Genomic DNA, 12,607 nt, shown 5'->3' on the forward strand with positions numbered 1-12,607 from the left:
GTTGGTGCAGGGAATTGTAGTAATAAATATAAATTTATGTAGTAATCAAAATAAAATCACAGCAAAATAATGACCTTTTTACTGTTACAACACATCAACCAACCTCCAACAGGAGTGTAAAACATAAGAGTCTCTTTTGTTTACTAAAGGTTAACACAATTATAACAATTTGTAAGAATTCATATTATTTTATGTAGTTCTTTTTCAATTATTTTTGTAGTCTTTTTAACCTCTTACACAAATGTTTAATTGTGTATTTTTGTCAAGTTGCTCAAAGTGTGATTCTTCTTCTTATTATTATTATTATCAAATTCATGTTTTTGTTATTATTATTATTATTATTATCATCATTATTAAAGTATCAGCAAAAGAGCAGCTGGAGACTGTATTCCACAGTAATGGTTTAACTGGGATTTCTTAAAAACAGCGGGGCTAAAGATGTTGTAATTTGCTAATATTTGTGTTTGTTATTACAGTGAAATAGCAAGTTTTCTGTTAAATCAGTAAGCTAATAAATGTTACTTGTGAAATTCCTCTTCTTGCCTGAACTTTTCCTCACTATAATCACTAAATCTTTCATTCTTACATTTAATATTTTACAAGTGGACTTTTATTTTGGCGGGAGAGTCACATGACTTACCAGCAACTGTTGTGGTGGAACCGGAATAAGTAAAGGAAAATTAACTAAACTAAACTAAATTAGTGTAACTAAGAAATGTGTAGAGACTGATCACACAAACTTAAAAAGGAATTTCCACAGAACTGATTTATCTAAGGTGTGTATTAGTGATGTGGGGGAGGGGGGGCAGGAGTGTGAGGTTCCGTTATCCTGTGTATGATCTGTAAAGCCCCCCCATCCCCAGCTCCGCGACCCCCTACTGCAGACTGCTGAGCAGAGCTAGGAGAAGATCCAGTGCTGGTGGAGTAAATGCTGCACATGCTGAAGGTGCTGAAGGTGGTGTGGGTGTAGGAGTGAATGTAGAACAGCGTGTTGAAAAAAGAGAGAGAAACTTCTCCGTACCTTCTGTAGTTCAGCTGATTCTACTCTTCCTCCTCTCCAGCTACAGACCCCGGAAGCTCAGCCTCATCCGGGTTATGTAGAGCCCCGCCCCCTCCCCCGCTATATCACATTATACCGCATCACCGCTAGAGGGAGCCCGCGAGGGAGTCCTCAATGCATGGAGCTGAATGGAGCTAAACAGCTAAAACTCTCATTTAAAACACTGTATAACTACTTCTCTGGGGTTTTCCTTTAATTTTACAAAGTACAACAAAGTATTTCACTAAAATAGGAAAGAAAACATACCTCTATATTTCCATTTTCTAAAACTAATGTTTTGTATTCAGTAGATTTACTAGCATTACTGCTACTGATGCTGGAGTTACATACAGAGCTCATTTAAATGGATTAAAACTGCAGTTTATAAGCTTTAATAATTATCTCTGCGGTGATGCAACTTGTCTCATTTCTTTTATTGTTGAGATTGTGTAAATATGAATGAGAGTTTGTTTAAATGTTTTCTTCTTGTTGGTATTTACATAGATGAAAATAGTAATCTACTAAAATAAATAGGAAAACATTTAAATATAACTGGAACTTACTTGGGTTGTGGGGGCTGCTGCTAAATGGTTGTTAGAATTGGGTTAACTGCACTTACATTAAACTCTAAAATTAAAGCAGCAATTGCAGTTCTGGACAGTATGCAGATCTCATTAGTCTTGATAATGAAAAGGTAGGACATTTTTCATGTTCTTTCTGTTTACAACTCACTCTGAGGAATTCTGAGCACTTCAGAGCTCTGACTGGTGTGTCACGGGACTGTGTAGGGTACTACAATCAAAAGTGTTGCAGTACTGAATACTACATACTGGGCGGTGTGTAGTATGCAGTACATACTAGTGCAGTATGCAGTATAGTAGTATGCCATTTCGAATACAGCCTAGGACTGAGATAAAGTGAGCTATGGCTAGCTGCTCACTTTCTCTTATTATGGCTAGACACTGAAAGCAGGTTTTACCTCTTTGAAAACTTGAATGATCTTAATTTGTACATCCGAGTATCAATTAAAGACATTTAAGGCATTTTTTCCTGAAAGAGAACCGCGTTTAGGTGTTGGCTAGCGTTCATGTTTGGTAATTATAACTAGAAAGCTAGCTAGCAGCCACGAAGTGAGCCTCTGAGATTATCAACGAATAAACGTATAATAATAAAAAACGTATCACCATAAATACATGATATACAAATAAACATATTCCATATTATCATACATCACATAAAACATTACTTATTCCCATACAATATGAAAAGTGACTTTATAATATCGTAATTTATCACCACCATATCCACCACATCTTACCTCAGAAAGAGCTGAATAACTTTCCAGTTGCACAAGCTTCCCTTTATTCCGTTCAATGAATCAGTAGGAGTCGAATCACAAGAATAACTAAACCTAACTGTTTTTAAAACTGCACATTTTACAATTTTATATCATAATAAATGTATGGTCAACATTTTCTAAATAAGACTAACCGAGTCTCCTAAATCTGAGTGACTTATAACTTTTGTACATTGTACATTGAGGTTGTTCTGAAGTGATGAATCAACCGAAGCTTCCTGAAGTTGACAGCAGATTGATTCATTTCCAGCAATAACTTTTTTTTTAATATACAAAAAAAGAACAGAATGAAACAATACTTATAATGCACACAAATGTGTTTTTATGTTAATGATTTAATTATATAAGTATTTCATTGTTGTACATAGATATGAACATCTGTGTGTGTAGTATGATGTGAGGTAGTGCAATTGGCTTAATAAATAAACACTTTTCCAAGGCAAAAACACAAGTGAACAACAGAATGAAAAATATGGAACAAAAAAAGTTCAGATAGCAGAATGGTTGTTAAGGTTGAACTGAAATGGACTTAGGGTGTAGTGAATCATGATAACAAATACAAACATTTGTTGAATAGCCCACCTCCATTCTCCCCAGCATTCTGAAATACAGCGCTGTTAGCTAATGCTCCCAATAGACCACAATGCTAGTGATAGGGGCATAGCTTAACCCATACAAAAAAAACACTATTTTTACACCATTAACAACAAACTCAAAGTAGCTCCACACTTCACTGGTAGAATTCCAAGGATGATGATATTTAAAGCAAGGCAGTGAGAACTTTAAAAGTACACAGATAGTTTATTAAAACACTGTTTATACACACAGTTCCTACAGATTAGTTTATTAAAACACTCTTATACACACAGTTCCTACAGATAGTTTATTAAAAACACTGTTTATACACACAGTTCCTACAGATTAGTTTATTAAAACACTCTTATACACACAGTTCCTACAGATAGTTTATTAAAAACACTGTTTATACACACAGTTCCTACAGATAGTTTATTAAAAACACTGTTTATACACACAGTTCCTACAGATAGTTTATTAAAAACACTGTTTATACACACAGTTCCTACAGATAGTTTATTAAAAACACTGTTTATACACACAGTTCCTACAGATAGTTTATTAAAAACACTGTTTATACACACAGTACCTTCAGATAGTTTATTAAAAACACTGTTTATACACACAGTTCCTACTGATAGTTTATTAAAAACACTGTTTATACACACAGTTCCTACAGATTAGTTTATTAAAAACACTGTTTATACACACAGTTCCTACAGATAGTTTATTAAAAACACTGTTTATACACACAGTGCCTACAGATAGTTTATTAAAAACACTGTTTATACACAGTTCCTACAGATAGTTTAATAAAAACACTGTTTATACACACAGTACCTTCAGATAGTTTATTAAAAACACTGTTTATACACACAGTTCCTACAGATTAGTTTATTAAAAACACTGTTTATACACACAGTTCCTACAGATTAGTTTATTAAAAACACTGTTTATACACACAGTTCCTACAGATTAGTTTATTAAAAACACTGTTTATACACACAGTTCCTACAGATAGTTTATTAAAAACACTGTTTATACACACAGTTCCTACAGATTAGTTTATTAAAAACACTGTTTATACACAGTTCCTACAGATAGTTTATTAAAAACACTGTTTATGCACACAGTGCCTACAGATTAGTTTATTAAAGCACTCTTATACACACAGTTCCTTATCATAGTTAAACCAGGAAAGGTCTGATGACAAGCACGAATGAATAGGTAGGAAAGTGGAATAGATTGGAAAATTAATGTTGGGGAAATGCATGACTTTCCAGTTGTTGCTGAAAATATCTCTATAATATTTATGCATTTTTAAGCATTTCTTGTCAGTTGACTTATTGTGGCTTGACTAGCTGAAGGTATTGTGTATATAAACTATCTGTGTATATAAACTATCGCACTGTATTTCGGAATGTTGGGGGAGATCGGAGGTGGGCTATTCAACAAAAGTTTATACTCGTTATTGACTACAAATCAAGTCCATGTATATAACTTCTCCCCTAAACTGAAAAGGAGAAAACAGGGGATGGAAAAACAAACAGATTATGGGTCAGATTAGAACTGGATTAGTATGTGAAAAGACATTTTTAAGGCCTTATGCCTCTGTAAAGGCTGGGCTGTCAATAGAACAAATAACGCCTCCCTCATAGGAAATGTTTACGATGATTGGAAGGCGCTTAATTAGCTGATCAGTACATTGTGTGGAACGATGAGCTTCTCCATATCTTCTGTCAAAAGGAGAGTGGTGTTGCTTCCCACAGAGACTCCAACCACCGCAATCCCTCTTCTGTTTTTTTCTCTGGTTTCTGCAAGTAAAAATATTTTTTCCAGTTTTCACCATTAGACAGTTGAATACCGAAAAATTACAGTATTTCTCATTTGTCAATATTTCCTGGGACAGCACGGAAGAAATGACACTTTAATGTAATCTAAAGTAATCAGTGTACATCTTGTATAACAATGTGAGTTTGCTTTGCCCTTGAAACAACTCAATACACAACCATAACAACATTAACACCACCTCCTTTAAACAGCTGCAGTAATAATTTACATCACAATATTCAGATGTGTAATTTCTGTAAGCTGCAAGAGGGCAAGTTCTGCCAGCACTGCCTCTCTCCACAGCGCCACCTCGTGGTGCTTTCCCTCTTCGTCTAAGATCAGTTCACCAACAGGAACAGGCCCATCTCTAGTGGCTTGCATCCGGGTTGAAATTAGCTATGAAAAACATAGTGTTAAATAATGCTGGAAAAATACACTATACACATACGGGGACTAATTTTGTGGTACCACTTTAAAATAAGACTACCTTTATAAAGGGTTTATAAATGGTTTACAATTAGTTTATTAATGGTTACTAATTAGGATGTAAATGTCTTAAAAATCATTAATAGTCAGTTATAACACATACATAGAAAGGGCAACAATGACCTGTTATGAAATAATGAACCCACAGCCATCTATATTGTTGCCCTTTCTATATATGTGTTATAACTGATTATTAATGATTTTAAAGCATTTACAACCTAATTAGTAAGCATTAATAAACTAATTGTAAACCATGTATAAACTCTTTATAAAGTCTTATTTTAAAGTGGTACCAATTTTGTTTTGTGGAAGAATGTATTTAATTTACCCTTAACCATTTTATACACAGTCAAGTCAGAATATTATGACCAGCTCCATACACCATACACCTATGACCATACACTCACTGAGCATCTTTTTAGCTCCGCTGATCATAAAGGACACTCTGTAGTCCTGTATCTGTTTCTCTGTGTACTTTATTATTAAGTTTGCTTGGAAAAGTCAACTGACTGTTCTTCGTAATCTTCTTCTTATTATTATCTTATTCTGCGCTCAATCTCCTCCTACAGCTTGTGACGTAGAAATACTAAATTTAGCAGTATCGTAGGACCTATACCCGATTAGGTTGCTTGTGCTTTTTAAGCGATATATCGTACGTTTTTCGTAAAAACTTCGTAAACGTGCACTTTTTTTCCCCATAGGAAATGAATAGGGGACAACTTTGAACATCCACATAGGTCACAATTTTTGAGATATGAAGACAAAAATCGGACGTTCTTTACGGAAATTTCGACGATTTGACGTTTTCTTACAATTGTCGTACGAAGTTTCCCCATAGGAATGAATGGGGGGGCCTTTCTCTCCCCTGCTCTTCCAGTACTGTGTGTGTTTGGAGGAGCTGCTGTATGGAGCAGATACTGATCAAAAGTTTGGACACCCCGGCACCCCAGCCAGGGCTTAGCAACCAGTTAGCAACACCTTAGCAACCACCTGGAAAACATTAGCAACTGCATGGCAACCACTTTAGAAATTATAGCAACTGCCTAGCAATCAAATAGCAACAGTTTAGCAACCACCTGAAAAACGTTAGCAACTGCCTAGCAACCACTGAGCAATCATATGGAGTTTGTTAGCAACTGCCTAGCAACCACAATAGAAATGATAGCAACTGCCTATCAACCGATAGCAACAGCTTAGCAACCACCTGGAAAACGTTAGCAACTACCAAGCAACCACTTTAGAAATGATAGCAACCGCCTAGCAACCAGTTAGTAATCAAAAGTTTTTAGATTTCAGCATTTAACCAAAAGTTTTTAGATTTCAGCATTTAACCAAATATTTTTGGATTTAAGCATTTAACCAAAGGTTTTTAGATTTTAGCATTTCATCTAAAGTTTTAGCATTTAACCAAACATTTTTAGATTTAAGTGTTAAAATCCTCCACATGTGTCTAGGAAGAAAAATATGGAGAACATAACACATGGCTATCCTAAGTCAAAGAGCCAGCAGAGTTTAAGTAAGAAAGAGGAGAACAGGCAGTAAATAGCGGTACAAAAATCTGATTTAATTTTAGCTTCCCACCACTCATTTGCACATACAACAAACCATGGCAGTATTTACATTATTTACATATGCTGTATAAAACAACAAAGAAAGTACCACTCTGGGAAATGTAAACTATGGACGGTGCTACAGAAAAGAACACAACAAAACATAACCATATTAAACTACCTAAAGCCAAATTAAGTACAAAAAGAATATAAAGAAAATATACTCCCTAACTAATAACCTAAATACAAGGGGTAGCACCCGCCCTCTTACCTAGGGACCGATACAAACAACTCCTACATGATGTAAAAATGTACAGGTGCACCTATTTTACCTGTTTGCATACCCAGGTGGTACAGCCAAACCAGTGAGTTGTCTTTTAGCCAAAAAGAGGGATTAAGTTAACCACATCAGAGAAGTAATACAATAAAATTAGGCTACAAGAGCGCATTGGCCTTAAAGCATACCCCATGGTTCTCTCTCTCTGTCGGCCATCTTGGTTCAGGTCCTTTTGTAGTCTCCACCCACAACTCTCTCCCATGGCTCACCTGAGAGAGAGAGAGCGAGAGATAGAGAGAGAGAGAGATACTGCACGTAAGCATTTACCCAAAAGTCTTTGGTTTTCAGCATTTACCCAAAAGTTTTTGAATTTTACCATTTAACCAAAAGTTTTTGGACTACTTCTCAGCCAAAGTATTTGTATTCCACAATTTAGCCAAGGTTTTGGGCTTTAGAATTCAACCAAATTTGCTCCATTGCTTCATCAGTAAAAAATATTTTAATTCCAATTTAGTCAAATAAACTAACGTGAAAACATTCTGTGTAAAGAAAAGAGCACAAACATACAAAATAACATGTTTATACTGTTTAATTCATTATGTTTCACTTAATTTATTGTATTACCCATGATTTAACGGTTCATATTCTAATATTTTATTAAACTATATATTATTAAACTGTTTTTGGACTATGTGGGGCTATTTTGCTGTTATTGTTCTGTTGTGTAACACTTAGCACTGATTAAATATTACATAACAAAAAAAAAATATATATGAAAATAATTAAAATAGATATTTTCCTACTTAGCAGCACTTGTGTCCCCATTTTAAAGTGTCTGGGTGGAAACAACACCACGCATCTCTACCAAGCAATTAAAAAAGATATATTTTTATATATTTTCATATTATTTAAATAGTACCAAGCGTTACATATACAGAACAATAACAGCACAATAGCCCCACAAAACCCAAAACAGTTTAATATTATGGTTTATTCTCCCAACCAATCAACAAATAAAATATTTGCATATGAACAGTTGAATCATGGGTAATACAATAAATTAGGTGAAACATAACAAATATTTTATATTTAGTCCGTTGTGCTCTTTTGTTTACAGAGAATGTTTTCACAGTCGACGACTCTCTACTAAAAGGAGTCTCCCATCCGGGTGAAATGCATCACCAAACTCCTGGTGCCCCGGGCAGAGGACCAACAGTTGGTGGACGGTGCGGTTTTTGGGATGTCAATCAGACACATTCCTAAGTGATTACTTATTGGATAGAAAATGCTGTGTGGTAATCTGAAATTCTGTGCTGAGTATTTGTTTATAAACAGTCTGACACTCTTCTGAGGTAGAAATCAGACAAAGAATAAATCTGCTCTGGGAAGTCATTGATTCTGACCCACCTGAAGATGAAGGCAGGGGAGAAAAAATAAAAAAATTCCCGCACCGACCGCGCCGTCTGCGTCCTTAATAAAAACTTTTAAGAGCCAGGGAATGGCGAATAGTTTTATACAGTGCATGTGATAATGTGGTTTACAAATCAGACATTAAAGATAATGAACGTCTAGCATAAACTATTATTTATATCGTCTCATTGCTGTGTGCATCTGTAACAAAACATTTATAGGAACTATTAAAATAAAGAAATAGATTTGTGAGCCTGTACATACATAAGTGTAAATCATCCAATACAGTGTTGGACGAAATTTATATCACACTATCGTTTGTTTTGTTACAAACAGTATAAAAGCTACTGCCTGTGGCTAAATGGTGGAATGCCAATACTTTTGGCTGATTGAGCTGTGTTCTAAAACTTTTGGTTAAATGCTAATATCCAAATACCATTGAATAAATGCTGGTGCAGCACAGATATGCCTCTTTATGGTTTAGTATAGCTTCAGTCCAGCAGTGTAAACTCTTAAACGCAGAAACAGTTATGATCATAAACCACAAGCACATGTCTTTCTGAAAAATGCCAATTATAAAAAAATACTTTCATAGGGTTTAAAAGGGCTTAAATAGACTTTTACATTTTGATAAAAACCTTTAGAAAAACACTGCAAAACACCACAAAACCAGCAGAAAAATATAAAAACCATAGAATATTTGTTTTAGCAGGAAAGGATAGTAAGCTTAATTGAATGTGTTTAAATTCAAAAGACAGGTATAAAAACAATTAAACACATTTTATTTTGAATTAGTTAAACACACACATAAACAATCAAAAACACAAACACATTACAAAAAAAAAGAAAAAAAAAAAAAAGAACATGCTAAGAAATATTACAATCTGAACACAAAAACTTGTCGAATTACCACATTATGGTTCATTAAAAAGTGGGCTTTCAATGTTTAAAATGACCTCCCCTTCCCTCACAACAGCTACACCACTCCACACAGTGGCGGGAACGCTGAACTCCTCCATGGTGTCACTGAGGAGAACAGTCTCATCGCCTTTTGTGGAGATTCCCATGATCTCCATCTCCACTGTGATCTTCAGTGACTCTGGTTCCTGTAACACAGAACATGCTGATAGGAGTAAGTTTTAACAGTCTACATTCTTTTCTGGTACAACAGCACAACAATAAAGTGTTAAACTACGGCACTGTAGTTATTAGTAGTGATGGGTCAGACTCTTAGCCGGCTCTTTCAAATAAACGACATGCGCTGACTTCAGAGAGTGAGCCAATATATATATATAAATATAAACGTATAAATTAAAGTTTTACGATGATACATATAAACCACAGTAGAAGACAGCATAAAAATATACATTAAGGAAGAAAACTAATGATAGAAATAGTGAAATACTAACAAGAGGCAACAGTGAAAGCTCCTCATAAACTCTTACAGTTTTTAGGCATTTCTTATTCTTAGGAATATCTAAAAGATTTTTAAAAGAGGAATAAATTCCAGTAAGAAGATATCAAATCAAGTATTTACAATGATGATAGTAGTATTTACTCAATAAAATAATAATAATATTAATAATATACTTAAAATCAAGATCAGTGTATGAAAAAAAACAGAGATTTTAGTTTTCTTTAAAAAGAAAGAAGAAAAGTCTTGCCAGAATTAAGATACAATGGAACATAAAAAAGATGATTCACATTCTGATTGACAAAAAGATAATTCAACATTGAAGGGAAGTGCTCAATCTACCCACACCTTACACATGTGACCTCACATAAACTGTGTTTTGTAGCAACATCAGCTCCTTCTTCCACAACAGGGCAGATCATAACAGAAACCAATCAAACCCTCAAACATGAGCTCCTTTTTATGTCAATCTTTGCTAAAGTTTTCAAAAAACATCACCTGGATGCTTGTTTTTTTTTATTTGCACAATTATTTTTTATTTTGTTGAGTGACACTTTGTTGATGGTGTTCAGTGCTGTTTATTTCACTGTATAGAGTTGCACATTTGAAAATAGTATACACATTTACATTGGACCTGTTTGTTTACTTGAGATGGGCCTTTGTTTTTGTATTTCATTATTTATTTTTTATAAAAATAAAGCCATATAAATAATATATATTTTATATAATGTATGTTTCAACTCTATTAATTCATTGTACACATAATTTGGTAATAAATTGAATTAAGCAACCAAAAAATATAAGGAGCTACTTGCAAGCCGAAAGAGCCGGCTCTTCTTATACCTCTTTTCCACCAAAATAGTGCTGGTGCCGGAGTCGGTTCCAGGGAACCTTTTAAGAACCGGCCCATGTTTCCACTGCTCTAAGGAGTCACTCACTAAATATGTAAATGTGGTTTGATTTGTTACAAACAGCAGAGATGTAGTAATGATTCAGGACGCTGTGACACATTACAAATACCTGCTTTCATGCTTAAATACTTAATATTATGCTCTTTAAAAGAGACAGACATATGGTATGGCATATTAAAAAGTGCATAAATTATTTAATTATATATAAGCAAATGTGCCCCAACCCCCCCCCCCACCCCACCCCACCCCCAATATCATACCCGCTCCGAGGCCCTTGTAAAAAATTAAACTTTTATTTACCATGGTTTAATTGAAATTCTGAAACTGAATTAACTTTAACTCAGGCTCTTTTACACTTACAATGCTTCTATGCGAAAGGTGCTACCCGCAAATAATAGTAATAATAATAATAATAATAATAATAATAATAATAATAATAATAATAATAATAATGTGCCCTTCTACACAACAAAAACACAGTACATGTCTGTGTTTGTATATGTATATATAGTTAATAATAATGACAAGAACAACAATAATAATATAAAAATTACCTTGACTGTAGTTTGGGAGGTTGAGTTAAATTTACCCTCCTGCACCTTCATCTTAAGGTGCCTGAGGATAATTTGTTGACCCAGTCGGATTCTCTCTGTGGCCGACTCCCTCCACAGAGTGACCTCAAACTGTTCGTCTGCACACTCCAGCGAGACCTCCTTCACCGGCACAGACCCATCTTTTGTTGTTTTTAATTGAGTTGCACTCAACTAAAACATAAAAAACACAACAGAAAATTAGTGGAATAATGAATTACTCATTATTATTCAGTGTAATTTTGCTAGTTTAAAATTACAATTGTAGTATTTTCATTAGGCCAGTTTTAGTTTGTGCTGAACAAAAAGGCAGAAATTAAAAATGATGCAGTTCTAGCATACAGTTTTTTATATACATTTTTGCAGTCTCATGGCTCAGTACATCTGTAACAAAAAAAATTCTAGGAACTATTAAAATCAATAAATACTTTTTTTTTTTACTTTAAATACATTGATGAAGCCTATACCTATGTAAGAAGTGTAAATCATCCTTTACACACAATACATTTCTTCATTTCTGTATTGGTATTAAGAACTTTATATAAGGTGTATGGCTATACATATGCCTATTGGGTTCTATCTTTTCTTCTTAAATTAGTGCACTAAACTGACGCAGCTCTCTGTAATGAACGTCAGTCGGTAACAGATGCTGTAAATACTAAATGCCTCTTAAGAATATTTTTTAGTTGGAGGACCATTGCTGTCTTAGAACTCCAGGCCAATATTTAATAAAAATATATTTGTTTAAAAATTACAAAAACATTATTGGAGACAATCAGTGATTTTAAATTATTGAATTATAATTTATTGGACAATAATTCATATATATTGAATAATTCATATTCAATATACATATCAGTGGTGTGCAGTAAGGCCTCTAAGGGCTGACCAAATGTGCATGTAAATAATTACTTATTTTTTTATCAGGATGTATATAATTATTGCAAGTGTAAGCATTTATTTTATAGATTAACAAAAAAACAGCAACTAATTCAAAGCATTAGCCTGTGTTTTTCGTTGCTGTAGGACTGTATGATTGACAGCGGTACTGACCAATCAAAGCTCTTTAAAATGTCTTCTGCTCACGTGTCCGCGGACCCTTCTCCTGATTTTGAGAAGGGTGTAGTAATGAGTCTATTAGAAAAGTCTTAGGACAATCTAACCAAT

At 34.2% G+C, this 12,607-nt stretch overlaps 2 protein-coding genes and 1 long non-coding RNA gene across 9 annotated transcripts in view; 1 reads left to right on the forward strand and 2 right to left on the reverse strand.

Annotated features, from left to right (window-relative positions):
• The window catches only part of LOC111196715 (zinc finger protein 484-like), a 353,380-nt gene that overhangs the window by 175,175 nt on the left and 165,598 nt on the right, over positions 1-12,607 (reverse strand). Inside the window, exon 1 of one of the 7 annotated variants that reach the window (XM_049477427.1) lies at positions 1,022-1,040. The exons of the other annotated variants lie outside the window; for them this stretch is intronic. The gene's annotated coding sequence lies outside the window, so the exon portion shown is untranslated. Of the gene's footprint in view, positions 1-1,021; positions 1,041-12,607 lie in introns of those variants that run through there. 7 annotated transcript variants of the gene reach the window in all.
• Positions 1-12,607, reverse strand: part of LOC125801418 (zinc finger protein 239-like) — a 203,934-nt gene that overhangs the window by 64,769 nt on the left and 126,558 nt on the right. The window lies entirely within an intron of this gene.
• LOC125801596 (uncharacterized) overlaps positions 1-12,607 on the forward strand; it is a 68,875-nt gene that overhangs the window by 43,440 nt on the left and 12,828 nt on the right. The window lies entirely within an intron of this gene.

Source organism: Astyanax mexicanus, chromosome 4, assembly GCF_023375975.1.
Source record: "Astyanax mexicanus isolate ESR-SI-001 chromosome 4, AstMex3_surface, whole genome shotgun sequence".
NCBI lineage: Eukaryota > Metazoa > Chordata > Actinopteri > Characiformes > Acestrorhamphidae > Astyanax > Astyanax mexicanus.